General features: G+C 35.8%; 1 protein-coding gene across 1 annotated transcript in view; it reads right to left on the reverse strand.

The window, feature by feature from the left end:
• The window catches only part of Tecrl (trans-2,3-enoyl-CoA reductase like), a 68,854-nt gene that overhangs the window by 40,227 nt on the left and 12,550 nt on the right, over positions 1–16,077 (reverse strand). The gene's annotated exons all lie outside the window — the stretch shown is intronic.

Consider the following 16,077-nt stretch of genomic DNA (forward strand, 5'->3'; position numbering starts at 1 on the left):
CCCATTCCAATGCAAAGTTTTATTTTCACAAAATAAACTTGCTACACAGTGACAAAAAAGCTATAAAGAGAGCACAGTGGTGAGAATGTCTTTTATATATTGCATTAATGCAGTTACTATAGTATTTTATGAGCTAGCACCAAAAGAACAGCAATTTTGGCACTTTTTTATCAAAACTATTATAAAATGTTACCTGAAATTTCTTCTTGATGTGCTACAAACCTGGGCTTCTATGCTCATTTTGGTGAATTAATTGTTTCATTTGTTTTGACATGATTCATTCATTGCACTCTTTGAGGAAAACTGAACACACCATGTACACATGGCAAACCACTTCCTTACCGTCTAGTAAATACCACAGACATAATGAAGTAATCAAATCAAAATGGAATCCAGGATTCCAGGAAGATGTTCAGAGTTGTAGTAGGAGATGTGGTACAATGTTTCTGAGAAATTTGTGAGAAAGAAAGAAAATTTGCTCTACCACCAACAACTACTAAAATTATTTCATGCAAATCAGAATCAATAAAACAGGAATAATTTTGCTGACCAAGATAAAAAAAAGTAATGGTTGGTAAGTAAGTAAGATATTACAGTGCTCAAGTTAGAAAGAGGATAGCATAGCATTGCATAACCAATATTACAAAGCAAGGTTCCTGCAGGAAAATGGGGGCATGGCTTAAGTAAGAAAAAAATTAAAACCTTATAGCTGTATAAACAAAAGTTCTGAGTTATAAAGCAGGATGTCGTTAGAAAAGGAAAAAATAAAACAACTCAAAATCTCAAATGTTTTTTTTCATTTCTATGAGGATTTCCAGAAATTGTCCTCCTATCTTTACTATAATAGATCCCTCTTTCTAAAATCTTATACTACATTAAATTTTATCTGACATCATATTTCCATAAATAAGCCTTTTCCCATCATTTCTCTTCTATTTTATATCATCATGCTAATTAAAAATCTTGATCCATGTTTTTCAAGTCGTCCTTTCCTAGGTTACAAGATAATTCTGTAACAGATTGATTGACTTTGGTGCTGTAAGAAAGCAGGCTGGGCAAGCCATAAGGAGCCATAAGGAACAATTAAGCAAGCAAACACTCTTCAGTGTCCTCTAAATCAGTTCTTGTACCCAGGTTCTTCCCTTGATTTCCTGCTGCATCTCCCTTGGACAATAGACTATCAGCTGAAGAAATAAACCTTTCCTATCATACTCAAGTCTTTTTTTAAAAAACAGCACTAGAAACCCTAAATCAGACTCCTACACAGAGAACTAGCTAGCTACATAGCCTAGTTTGGGTTCAAACTCACAGACATCCATCTGCCCCTGTCTTCCAAAGACTGCAATTAAGGATTTTGGCATCAAGCCCAGCAACAAATTTGTGTATATGGTGTTGAAGAATAAAGACAGAGCCTCCAGAATGCAGTTATTTTTACCTTTACCCTGTTTTATTTTCCTATGTTAAACTACTTTACATGACTATGAAGATGCTTAATGCCCATTTCTCTTTACCACTGTAATATATCCAATCTCTAGAAGAAGTTATAATTATCATTTGATCCTGATTATATGTACAGTGATTACAAGTTCACACACACACACACACACACACACACACACACACACACACACACACACTTCAATTAAGTTTTCAGGAAATCAAATGTTTAACAACAAAAATATTTTATGTGCTTTTAAATGTCACTGGAAATACAATTCCTTGTCACAAACTACTCAGTCATTATGGTTCTAGTTCTAACACTTTACTTTGTTTACAGAATTTCCTTTGGTGATTGTTGCTAAAGAATGTTGTCAAGAGATTAGCATTAACTCTAATTTTTATAAATGAATAGAAAAAAGGAAAGTGAACAGACTGCCATGACTGAAGAGAAGGTTTTATATTTGATTTTAAAGTGTTTTGGAAATTTCTTCCCCAAATTTAGGGATACAAATTTAGGAAATAGCCGGGCGGTGGTGGCGCATGTCTTTAATCCCAGCACTCGGGAGGCAGAGCCAGGCGGATCTCTGTGAGTTCGAGGCCAGCCTGGGCTACCAAGTGAGTTCCAGGAAAGGCACAAAGCTACACAGAGAAACCCTGTCTCAAAAAAAAAAAAAAAAAAAAAAAAAAACCCAAAAAAAAAACTTAGAAAATAATTTGTGTTATTCTTTGACACTCATCTGAGAGATGAAATTCCCCTATATCTGCACCAAGTGTGCTATAAATATGCATCTGTCCTTTGTATGGATAAATGAAATGCAAATTAACTAGGTGATATACTTTGTCAATAGCTATGACTCTCAGCCATTGGCAATGAGATTAAACCAACAGTCAAAATAACAGAAAATTTTTATATAAAGAGAAACATATTAGAGTCAACAATTTACCTATACACAATCCTATATGTCTGTACATAATTTATATTTATATGTAAGAAGCACAGTTTATACTTATATGTAGTACGGATATACAAGTCAGTATAATTTTGCAGATGATGTTTTCTTCTAATTTTGACATAAGAATTTGAAATCTGAAATGGCTTGACTTGTTCAATGTAAGAAACTGTGCTCATAAATTAATTCATGTATAGAGTTTTGTATCCATTAGAGCCCCAGTCTCAACCTCAGCTACATAGATAGTTGAAAGTCCAACCTGGTATGAAGAAAACCCATCTAAACCAAACAAATACACACACACACACACACACACACACACACACACACACACACACAGACGGACGGACGCAAGAACAGAAACAAAAAGCAAGAACAAACTTCTGATTGGTTAAAAACCTAAGGTAAAAGACTGCATGTTTCTTTGCCAGTGGAACATGGTGAAAAAAAACAGTTTCAAGTTTCTTTTCATCATATCTGTTACTTTAAACCTAATGACTTTGAGGCTTGGATAAAGATATAAAACACTAATACAAACAGCTCTGAGCAAAGAGCAATTATTCTGAGAGGCATGAGAAACCAAAGAAAAAGAACTTTGAAGCTGCAAATGACCACAAAGGAATTCAATTTTGTTTTTTGTTGTTGTTGTCTTGAAATTAGCAGTTGATATTTCCTACACGAAACCAATGAGCAGCAAGCAATTTTTAATTGGGTGAGATGAAGGTTGGATTCACCCAGCAAACATTAAGTGACACTAATAAAGCCTACAGTGTCTCTCTATGTAACCAGTAAGTCCCAGATGAGAGCTTTGCAAGTTGAAAAAGGAAACTAGCTCTCAGATCTGTGTAGGCTGGCACAGTTCACACTGCAGAGGCCCACATGGAACAGAAGGACAGAGGAGAGGCAACTGTACTCTCTGTTCAAGCTTGCACAACAATATTGGTTCTCCAGCTATGCACTTTTGTTCTTGCACAGTGAAGAATACATGGAGGTATACAGCCATGGACACTCATGTTCTCAGTCCTTTGGCTTTTCTCTTTCCTATCTAAGTCTTGCAGGTAGAAGGTGACAGATGCTGAAAATTTTCAAATTACATAATTATCTGAGCAAATCCCACTAGATCAACCTCTTTCCTTGTCAATCTCTCTCTCTCTTTCTCTTTCTTAACACTTAGATAGATAGATAGATAGATAGATAGATAGATAGATAGAGAGAGAGAGAGAGAGAGAGAGAGAGAGAGATAGATACCTCTATGTACCACTGGTTACATGGAAAAGCAAGACTAATCTGCATATTACCTGACCCTCTAAGCTGGCGGGCACTAGTATCAGGAAAATCCATGCAAGTCATGGAAATATTATCAAAGCTTGGGAAATGGTCTGATGAAGTTGATATTAATTGGAAATATTGCTAAGGTGGATAAACTTCAACTTCCATTCACTTTCTTCTTCTCAAATGCAATATTGTTCTGTAAGATGAACCGTTGCACAGACTCAGAAGACAACACGTTGCTACTCCACAAATTCTGGCCCCATATGAAATGACCAGTGCTCTAGCTATTTAGAGAAGAGGAGGAATTGCCTCCCATGCTGCCTGCACTCATAACACTTCAGCGTGGATGCCCTGGGTTGGTGCAGTTGAGCACATGCAGCTGATTTTCTACTTTCATTGCAATTTCAATGGTTTTCTCCATGGAAAGGATCTTTACACATGGCTGCTTCTCAAGGGTTTTTCATATACTAAGTGACCCTGTATAACAGCACTTGCTTCTTTTAACTGATCAGTCTCCAGACAGAATAACAGTCAATTAACCACAATATCCACAAATTATTCCCCCACTATGTTCCTTTTGAAAGCTCTCTCTACTCAACAGATTCTCATGCTTGGGAAACTTAACTGGGTTTATATACTCTTCTGTCTACTCATTCCTGCTCAGTTCCTGCCTGGAGCATATTCATTAATAATCACTAAGGTGCAAAATATCTTTAAAGTTCACAACAAGAAAAGGCCTGTAGGTTCATGCATAAGTCTTGACAATCGTGGTTTGTGAAAGCTTTAGAAAGTGCATCTTGTTCAGAAAGATGTTATCTACCTTCTTCTGTTCCTTCCAATAGAGAGGCTACACAGCAGCATTCTCCAGTGTCCTGACATAGAGCAGGAATCTGTGATTCAGATCAAGTAACTCACACTTCTGCAAATAGCACTTGACCCTATCCTCGAAGGCCACTCAGCCTTTCCTAGAGTCTATAAGCTTCAGAAAGTGTCCACATGCTTATAAACTTATATAACTTTTATATGCAATTCAGGAGCATTAGAAAACAATGTCAAACTGAGTCCATAAAATTTGCTTACTTTTGTTTTATCTACCTTCATTCTCTTGATATGTAGAAAAATAAAGTTAGAATGCTTTTGTTTGTTTGTTTGTTTCATTTCACACTTAACTGCAATAGGAATTTTTTGGATCTTTGTCACATTGCTATGCCATGAATCTGGTCATATATCTTCCCTTTAGGGTTAAAATCCTTCGTTTTAACACACATTATGGTATCATTCTGTCTATCCAAGTAGTTTTAGCACTGTCTTCCTACTTCAAAATAATTTTGCATCAGTCATCTATGAAAACACATATCTATGTTTTATTTGTAAACACTACCCTGTAATAAAACTAACCAAAGAGGTGAAATACACACACACACACACACACAGAGAGAGAGAGAGAGAGAAAGAAAGAAAGAAAGAGAGAAACAGACAGAGAGATAAGAGAGAACCATGTGTATGCAAACAATTGTGAGCAGAAAGAAATAGCCAGAGACATCATATTAACTAAATTGAAACTACACTACGTAGTCATAGTGATCAGGGTATCATGATACTGACACAAAACAGATTTATTACCAATGGAATAAAATGGAAGGCTCAGAGATGAATCCTTTTATGGTGATATTTTATTTGTGCTGAAATGTGATTTTATTTATATGTTAATAAATAAAAGTGCCTGGAGGTCAGAGCTAACAGTAAGCCATAGCAGAAGTCTGGCAGTGGTAGCACACGCCCTTAATCCTGATCACATGACAGGCAGATCTCTGTGTGTTCAAGAACAAAGCCAGCATGGAGACACACTCCTTTAATCTCAATACCAACCATAGAAGACCTGGAGGTCTGTATAGACAGACAGTGACGAGGAGGTCATGTGGTTGGGTTTACAAACAGTGAGAAGGCAGAACAGACAGAACAGAAAGTCAATAAAAAGAGAGACACACAGGAAGTAGTGTATCTTTCAGATACACTGTTACATCTTCATCCTTCAGAGATGAATTCAGTTATGGAAAGCTAAGTTTTGACAAGTTTTCAAAGTATGCACTTAAAATCATAGAATTTTTTCAGGTGGTGGTGCTGGCAACAAAGTATATACATATTAAAAAGGTTGAAATTAGATCTATTCTTTCATTGTACACAAAATATCAGTTCAAACTGGACTTAATCTACAACTAGAAGCAGTATAATTGCTAAAAAAGAAGAAATATTTTGAGACCTAGTTATACTCAAAAACAAGTATGAATATGATCATAATAACATATGATATGAACTCAAAAATTGGCAAAATGAAATACATGAAATAAAATCTTCTTTATGGAAAAGAAACCATCAACAGCGTATGCAACAACCCATAGAATAGGCAAAAATCAAGGCCTTCAGACAAAGAGGAAATATCTATATTATTTGAAGAATTGAGACTATTAATCACCAGAGAAACAAAGCTGCCAGCCAACAAATAGACTGTTAGAAAAGAACTACAAATAATAATTCACAAAAAAATATATAATAGCACACTCAGGAATGGTTTTTATACAGTACTCAGGAGGTAGAGACAGATAGATGTTTGTGAGTTAAAGGCTACTCTAATCTTTATAGTGAATTCCAGGCCAGCCAGGGTTACGTAGTAAGAATTTCGCTAAAAGTAAATTTCAAATAAAATGTTAAACAAAACTAGCAAGCAGAAAAATGTGGAGTATAGTAAATTAAAATTACTTTGAGATTTCATCTCATTTCAGTGAGAACAGTCACTATCAAGAAAACAATATTGAAAAACAAAAGAAAATATGAGGACAAAAAAACCCTCATATACATGTAGGGAGATTAAACTACAGCTTCTATGGAAATTAGCAGGAAGACTTCTAAAATAATGAAAAGATAATTACCTTACTGTCCATTTCTACTAATCTGGGACATGCAGTCAAAAATAACACATCCTACTACAAAGATAAGTACATACCCATATTTATCAAGCTGTTCAATTCACAATAGTATGGAAAGAAACTTAGCCTAGATGTCCATCAACAGATAATGGATAATGCAAGTGTGACTCATACATTCACTGAGATATTTTTAGCTGTAAAAAATTAAATCTTATAATTTGTAGGAAAATGTATGCAACTGTACAACATGATCTTAAGCAAAGTAATTGTTTCAGCTATTTTTCTGTTGCTCTTATAAAACACCATAACCAAAAACAACATATAGTAGAAAGAGTTTGTAATGGCTTGTTTCCAGAAGAGTAGGAGTTCTTCATGGAGGGGAGGAATGAAAAGCTGAGACATCACATCCTTAACCTTAATCTTGAAACAGAGAAGTTAACTGAAAGTAAGATGAGGTAAGAACTTTGAAAAGCAACCTCCATTAATATGCTTCCTCTGGTTAGGCCAAATATTCTGAAGCTCACCAAACAGTACCACCAAGGTAAGACCAAGTGACCCAATGTGCTTTCATAAGGAGTCCATTTCTCCCTTAAACCATTACAGTAACCAATACACACACACACACACACACACACACACACACACACACACACATATATTAAAGACAAACACCGTATGTACTCTCTTAAATGTGATTACTAGTCAGTAATTCTTAAATGTCTATATCCAGTTGTGGGGGAAGGAAAACAGGTCTGTGTAACAGGCCTGTGTCAGCAGAGAGGTGAGAAAGTCCACATGGCAATACGGAATGGAGAATACTGGATGAGAAAGGTTCACTGGTGAAAAGGAGCTGGGAATGATGGGGAAGGACATGTATAACAGAACACTAACCTTCCATGAAACATATATGAAAACCCCACATTAGAGATAATTTAAATAGTAACAAAATCCATTACAAAACAATTAAATTTGACTTAAAGATCATAACAGTGAAAACAGAAGTAGATGCTATTTATTCTATGTTATAAATTAAGTGCATAGTGAGTTAGAGACAACTCAGAGGAAAAACAATTACCCCCTGTCATGTTATTTTCCAATCTAAAAAAATGACACAAACACCTAGAGATATAGTAATGGAGTTAACTGAACAATTGATCATTTAAATGATTCAAGATATTGGGGAAAAAAATAATAGACATTTAGGTATCTATTTTCTAAATTATGTATATATAGCACAGTGCAGAGTAAAATTGACTGGAAGATGTAATAAAAGCATATTTCTGGATAATCTAGTCACATTCAGCTTTAACTAGTGGGTATCAGAAGAGATGTTTAGCTCAATCTATGAAAAAGACCGGATGCCAAAGTGAGATGTGACTGTGATGCCCAGAAACACAGACAATTGCTGAGCATAGATCCTGAGTCGTGGAGCAGGGCTTAAGATGATTATCTCTTACAGCCCTCAGGAAAAAAATGCACCAGCTTGTTTCAATTTTCTTTTTGAGTTAGAGACAAAGAAGCAAAGAAAGGTCTCTAAGACATGAGATAAAAGGGATTCTGAAGCTACATTACTCTTTTGTATGGAAATGATATAATACAAGAGCCATAGACACTAAGGCTACAAAGTATAAAATGAATAAATCTTTAAAAATATTCTCAATGATATGAAAATAAAATTCAAAATTTGGCCAGTTATAAAGGTAACGATTCTTTTTTTTTTTTTCTACTATAATTCTTTACGGATGCATTCTACTTTCCCAGCAATAGTCATACCAACATCGTCAGGATGTCTGTCTTTCACAGGCAGTTTTCTCTGAACATGCACATTGTAATCGCCAACTGTCAGATCTCTCCATATTTCTGAGCACATCCTGTTTCTAGTCATCCAAATCTCTCAACTATAGTTACAGCAAATACATATATAGCACAATTAAATGCCCTAAAAACAATAAATCAATTACAATTCACAAGGTAGGAAGTCTTATGGGAAAAATATATTTAAACAACGCTATGTCAAAAGGTTTTCTTTTATCAACATTATACATATTTACATTTTAAATGCTAATTTTATTTTAAATAAAACTACTTTCACTTTAGAATATTGGAATCATATGGAATTTGGTCACTTATTATCTTTAAAAATTGAATTTTACAGGACTGAGGAATCTGGATGCAGAGATCCACGGCTAGGCCCCGGGTGGAGCTCTGGGAGTCTAATTAGCGAGAAAGAGGAGGGTTTATATGAGCGAGGATTGTTGAAACCAAGATTGGATAAAGCACAGGGACAAACAGACAAACGAATGGAAACACATGAACTATGAACCAAAGGCTGAGGGGCCCCTAACTGAATCAGGCCCTCTGAATAGGTGAGACAGTTGATTGGCTTGATCTGTTTGGGAGGCATCTAGGCAGTGGTACCGGGTCCTGTGCTCATTGCATGAGTTGGCTGTTTGAAACCTGGGACTTATGCAGGGACGCTTGGCTCAACCTGGGAGGAGGGGACTGGACCTGCTTGGACTGAGTCTACCAGGTTGATCTCAGTCCTCGGGGGAGGCTTTGCCCTGGAGGAGGTGGGAATGGGGGGGGGCAGTAGGGGGGAGAACAAGGGAATCCATGGCTGATATGTAGAACTGAATGGTATTGTTAAATAAAATAAAAGGAAAAAAATATTTTTAAAAAAATTGAATATTACTTTCTTCTAGTTAGGACCAAATATCCAGAGGTATTTCTTCTGTAAAAATAGGATATTTTTTGTTACGAATTTTTCAAGTTCTTACTAACTATACCTTGAATGAAATTACATAAAAGAAAATTTTGTACAGCAAAAGATGTTAAAAAGTCAATGCTTTGTAGAGATAAGTGTTTAGTACCAGTTTTTTAAATATTTTATAAGTTCTTTAATTTGGGAGAGTATCACTGTTTTCAAATTATTTCTTGAAATTTAATCTACAGTGGATGAATTAGTAGGGATTGCTTTTCCTCCCATGTTTTGACTTATACATTCTTTTTGAGATTGTCTACTGAATTACGGAAACAAATGCAAATAAAACAGGAATTTGGGGGAAAATTACTTCTGAGTAGACTTCAATTTTAAGAGGTCTACTGCTACTACTAATGATACAATGTTCCATTAATCTTCTTCCCTTATTCTGTGTAGATCAGGAACTTTATGGTAGCTGCTCCAGATCACAGCATAAAATCTGCTTTTTCTACCTATTCTCAATTGGTAACTCAGAAAGAGTAATATGAATAAGAATATTTGATGGTTTTTTTAATGTTCTTTTTCAGTTAATATAAAAAAAGAATGCTAAGAGGAAATCAACCATTTGAATTACATTTGGTGCAGGAAAATTTTGTTCTTGAGAAAAGAATAGTGAAACATCCTTTTTCTTAATCTAGTAAAAGAAAAATATTCTAACATTTCTTACTTTCAAATCACACGTGTTTATTTTCAAATCACCCATTATCAAAATTGTTCTCATATGTAAATAAGAATCGACCTCAAAAGCAAAACTAAGTCATTCAGCATATTATGATTCTGCAATAAGAACTCAGCCCCTTATGTAGAAGAATATGTAAATATCCCAAAGTTTAGATATTAATGTATGAAGTATTTATTCAGTGACCAGCATGAAGGCTGAGCAGGTCAAGGCACTTGCAGCTTGCAGCTAAGCCTGATGGCAAGCTGAGTTCAATCCCCAGGATTCATATACTGTAAAAAGAAACCCAACTTACAAAACTTTTCCTATGACCTCCACTGTCCTACCATGTCACACATGTGCAAATACATATATACACACACATACAGACAAAATAAATACAAAAATTTAATTTAAAAATCCATTCAGAGCAATTATATACAAGATCTGTTCTGTACATGAGCATCATAAATTGTCTAAAGATGGCCAGGCAGAGCTGGTGCCCACCTGAATACCAGCACTAGGGAGGCAGAGGCAGGCGAATCTCTGCATTGAAAGCCAGCCTAGTCTACAGAGGAAGCTCCAGGACACCCAAGGCTGTACAGAGAAACCCTGTCTTGAAAAAACAAAATCAAACAAACAAAAAACATCCCCCAAAAAGGTGTAATCAAGAATTTATAGAAAGATTAGGAAATGTATTTTTAAACATTTAGCACATTAGATATATCAGAATTTTACTTCTGGAAATGGAAAGGTTTTCTTAAAATAGATTTCTGTCTACAATTAGACAGTTCATAAGCAAAAACAAATAGCTGGCTGCAGAAAAACGTTATTATTGTATGGTGATGGGATGACATAAACAGCTGAGAAACATAAGGCCAGCATCTGAGTATCTCTGCTTTAGAAAAGCAAATGTCTAGTTGATGAAGAGAAACACAAATGTTTCAGTGTTTTGCCTCTTAATTTTAGACAGACATCTCCACACCATAAATGTTAATGTGTATAACATTACCATTTTTATCTTTGAGCATTCAGAAGACGTACAGGCTTTCAGAGTGAAAATCTAAAGCGATTGACTATATGAAAAGCATTCATGAATTACATTGACATAGTGTGTATTTCATTATCTTAGATGAGCTCACGCATGTCAGTTCTCTCCCGTGCACAAACCCCTCATCGAGCCCGCCTCTGTGTTTATGCACAGATGTAAGTATCAGGGCAAAAAGCAGCGTCTGTTTTCTGGGTTGCTTATGTCAAGGACAAATGGCAGCATGATCTCCAGGAGCCATATACTTTGTTTCAGTAATTTGTTTGTGAAGCACATGTCTTTATATATTGAACTTGTGTTTTTGAATATGCATGGTCTAAGCATGTGAAAAGTAAGGGTGAATAATGTATGATTTTTTCTTTTCAGAAACTGAAATATATGTGTGAGGAATGCAGATAGAGACATTTGCTGATAGTCAAATAATGTAAAGAGCATTTGCAAAGCATTGATTGCTACATGTTACTGTAAAAGTAAGGAAAAGTAAAATAGCACAGATTATGAGAACAGCATCGGGCCATTTGTAACACACACACACACACACACACACCATAAAGATGGGGCTGGAAAGAAAAGGGAATGAACAGTATATAATAGACATGGATATGAGAAAAATACATGTATCCCTTTTAAAGTTTGGAACTCTACTTGTCACATATGAAGCAATGAATAAAATCATGGCAAGCAAAGGGCTCAAAATTCATAAATACTCTGTAAATTTGATGTAGAATATGACAGATAATTATTCCTTATGATCCACAGTATCAAGTGACTAGTTGAATTTAATTCCTAATTAAGTAAGTAGGGATTAAGTGAAAGATTATCAATAAGCTTAAAATTGAACATGCTAAACAGAGCTTGCCACAATATACCAAGTTTGCATATAAAATACCAAGATGCTATCTTAGCAGAATATGTAGAGAGCAGGATAGATTTTGTTTTTAATTATTTTGAGTCATGATAAATGTTATACCTTGAAACTGGAGAGCCCATAGAGACAAAAAAAAAAAAAAAGAAAATTCCCCAAAACCAGAAAAAAAGTACAAAATTTTAAAATTAGGCAGGTAGAGTTAATCAATTACCTAAACATCATCAATCTCCATCAAGGAAATGCAAATCAAAAATTATACTGATGTTCATTCTTATCATGGCCAAAATTAAGTTCACCAAAAAAACAAAATGCAGCCGGGCAGTGGTGGTGCACACCTTTAATCCCAGCACTTGGGAGGCAGAGCCAGGAGGATCTTTGTGAGTTTGAGGCCAGCCTAGTCTACAGAGTGAGATCCAGGAAATCTACAAAGCTACACAGGGAGAAACTCTGTCTCAAAAAATTTAAAAAAAAAAGTAAAAAGAAATAAATACTGCCACTGTATAAGAAGGAAAAAAAAACCCTATGTCCTATTTATGTTCTATTGGTTGCATTGTAACATGGTACAGGCACTGTGAAAATCAGTTTGAAAGGTTAGTGATATATATATATATATATATGAGAGAAATATATATGAGAGAAAGCAACATTCACAACATCCAACTATATCATTTATGTGTACTTCATCCAAAGAGTCAAGAGATAACCTGTATACTCACATTTATTGTGACATCATTCACAATAACCAGGTAATGAAATTACTCTGGGTTCCCATTGACAATAACAGCAATGAAGAAAATGTGGTATGTACACAATGAAAATTTACTTGACAAAGATAATATGACATTTATAGAAAAATGAATGGAATTAAGGATCAGTATTTTCATGAAATAAGTCAACCCCATAAACACAAATGTCCTGTGTGCTGTCTAGTATGTGCTCGTGTGTCTCATAAGGTATGTGTTTGTTTGTGGTGGGGGAGAGAAAACTAGAAGAGTAACTGTAGTCTGACTTTCTTTGGACCACCAGCTTCCAAATAATGACATAGAGGCTTATTACTAATTATGAAAGTTGGCCTTTAACTTAGGTTTGTTCCCAACTAGCTCTTTTTTTTTTAAGTAAATTTATTTTACAACATCATTTAGTGCAACATAATAGCCACAGATTCCCCTGTTCTCCCACTCTCGCCCCCCTCCCCCTCCCCCCATCCCACCCCCCATTCCCACCTCCTCCAGATCAAGGTCTCCCCCGAGGACCGGGATTGACCTGGTAGACTCAGTCCAGCCAGGACCAGTCCCCCCCTCCCAGACCGAGCCAAGTGTCCCTGCATATGTCCCAGGATTCAAACAGCCAACTCATGCAACAAGCCCAGGACCCGGCACCAACACACGGCTGCCTCCCAAACAGATCAAGCCAAATGACTGTCTCACCCGTTCAGGGGGCCTGATGCAGTTGGGGGCCCCTCAGCCTTTGGTTCATAGATCCTGTGCTTCCATTCGTTTGGCTATTTGTCCCTGTGCTTTATCCAACCCTGGCTTCAACAATTCTCGCTCATATAAACCCTCTTCTTTCTCACTAATTAGACTCCCAGTGCTCCACCAGGGGCCCAGCCGTGGATGTCTGCATCCAGATTCCTCAGACCTTCCTTGGATGGGGTTTATGGCACAACTAACAGGGTGTCTGGCCATCCCATCACCGGAGTAGGTAAGTTCCTGCCGTCTCTCGTCCATTGCCAGCAGTCTTTTCTGGCGGTATCTTTGTGGATCTCCGTGGGCCTCCCTAGCTCTCTGCTTCCTCCCCTTCTCATGTGGTCTTCATTTACCATGGTCTCCTATTTGTTGTTCTCCCTCTCTTTTCTTGATCCAGCTAGGATCTCCCACTCTCTTTCCCTCGACCGTCGCTCTTCATTGTTCCCACTCATGACCAGGCTGTTCATGTAGATCTCATCCATTTCTCCATGTCTTTTTTGGGGTCCCGTTTTCCAGGTAGCCTCACTGGTGATGTGAGTAGCAGTTCAGTCATCCTTGTTCCACATCTAGTATCTTCCTATGAGTGGGTACATACCATATTTGTCTTTCTGAGTCTGGGTCACCTCACTCAGGATGATTTTTTCTAGATCCATCCATTTGTCTGCAAACCGTATGATGTCATTGTTTTTCTCTGCTGAGTAGTATTCCATTGTGTATATGTGCCACAATTTATTTATCCATTCTTCAGTTGAAGGGCATCTAGGTTGTTTCCAGGTTTTGGCTATTACAAACAATGCTGATATGAACATAGCTGAGCAAGTGCTCTTGTGGTATGATTGAGCATTTCTTGGGTATATGCCCAAAAGTGGTATAGCTGGATCTTGGGGGAGATTGATTCCCAATTTTCTAAGAAAGCGCCATATTGATTTCCAAAGTGGTTGTACAAGCTTGCATTCCCACCAGCAGTGGAGGAGAGTTCCTCTAGCTCCACAACCTCTCAACTAGCTCTTATAACTTAAATTAACACATTTCTAGTAATCTATTTCTGCCACATGGATATTTACCTATTTTCCATTCTATATGTCCAACTCTCTATATCTCGCTGGCATCTCTCATGCATCTCGATTCTTACCTTTGAGTTCTCTTTTTCTCCAGGAGTCCCCCATACCTACCCTGCCTAGCTATTGGCCATTCAGCTTCTAATTAAACCAGTCAGAGTGTTACATCTTCACACACGATAAACAAATATCCCATAAGAGACTCTATCGAATGGGAAAAGAAGGAGTGAAATAAATACTAATAGAGAAGTGATTATTGTTAAGGTACACTATATGAGTGTATAAAGGTATCATAATAAAAAGCTGTTGAACAGTAAACATGGGAATGGATTAAGTTAAATAAGAATTTTTCTAGTAAGAAACAATCTCTTGTGAGGAGTAGTTTATTTATTCATTTACTCATTTATGACATTAATAATTTGAATTTTATACTTCAAAGCCTGAAGACATGATAAGAAGTTAATTTAGTATCAGAAAATAAAGTTTGTAAGCCCTAAAGTTATAGTACAAAATACAAAAATGCTAGAATATACATTCTATCTTTAAAAGAAAGAAGCATCATTTAAATAAAGGTATTTTTATTTTTTAATAAGCCTGCTAAATATTAGAAATAGGACTGTGAAGAATTAATTAACTAGCTAATAAGTCTCAAGTCTTATTATAGCTGTTAAAACGGATCACACTTTTGCCAATGGAGTACTTCTCAAATTTTGTACAAATTGTCCTTATTTTTTAAGTCACTTTCAAATGTCTTCTTCCTTAATTGCTATACTTCCCCCTGTCTGAACTTCTGACATTTTAAAGTTTAACATTCCAATTACTGGTTTAATGCAATATGTGCTTTCTGCTAATATTGTGCTACTCTAAATAAATGTACATAGAGTAGAAGTAAGTAGGGAATACTGTGTGCATAACAGTGGTAATTACATACATAGATTATGTAGTTAGATAAAAATGATTTTTTTCTCTAGCTTTTCACTATTTAGCTCACTGGGGCTTGGAACTTAAGAGCCACATGTTCCTGAGCATTGCAGGCAGGGTGTAAAGACATGTACCACCACATCTGATGTTTGATAAAGAATTCTGTGGTTTAAAAACTTAATACTTAAGAAATTCCATTTTTTATAAAACATTGGCACACAATGACAGAGACTTTCACTCTCAAGTCAATGATAGAAAAGTGAATCTAGGGAAGCTATGTGAACATCCCTTACTTTGCTTTTTCTTGGATCTTGGTGTAATGACCTACTCAGTCCTTTCATTGTATCCAAACTCTACATGTCTATAAGGCAAAATGTCAGAACTTGCCTTCCCAAAGCACCTTAAATGGTAAGCAGTTTTCCAATAATTATATTCTTCATTTTTATATGTTTTTCAACAGCACATGATAAGAAAATTCTTCCAAAATGTTTGTATACTTTATCTATATATTAACTAATTGTAATTCCTGGTTTTATTTTTTTGTTCCTTAAGATGTACATTGAAACTTCTATATAGGTTTTTTTCTATGAATGATGTTACTACTTACATTGTCACTGAACTAGTCATATCATAAAATAATTATCTATAAACCAATATATCAATATTTTCTATTTCTCCTAAAAGAAATAATTTATTTATTCTGTTGGTTTT

The sequence above is a fragment of the Peromyscus leucopus genome, chromosome 10 (assembly GCF_004664715.2).
Source record: "Peromyscus leucopus breed LL Stock chromosome 10, UCI_PerLeu_2.1, whole genome shotgun sequence".
Classification (NCBI taxonomy): Eukaryota; Metazoa; Chordata; class Mammalia; order Rodentia; family Cricetidae; genus Peromyscus; species Peromyscus leucopus.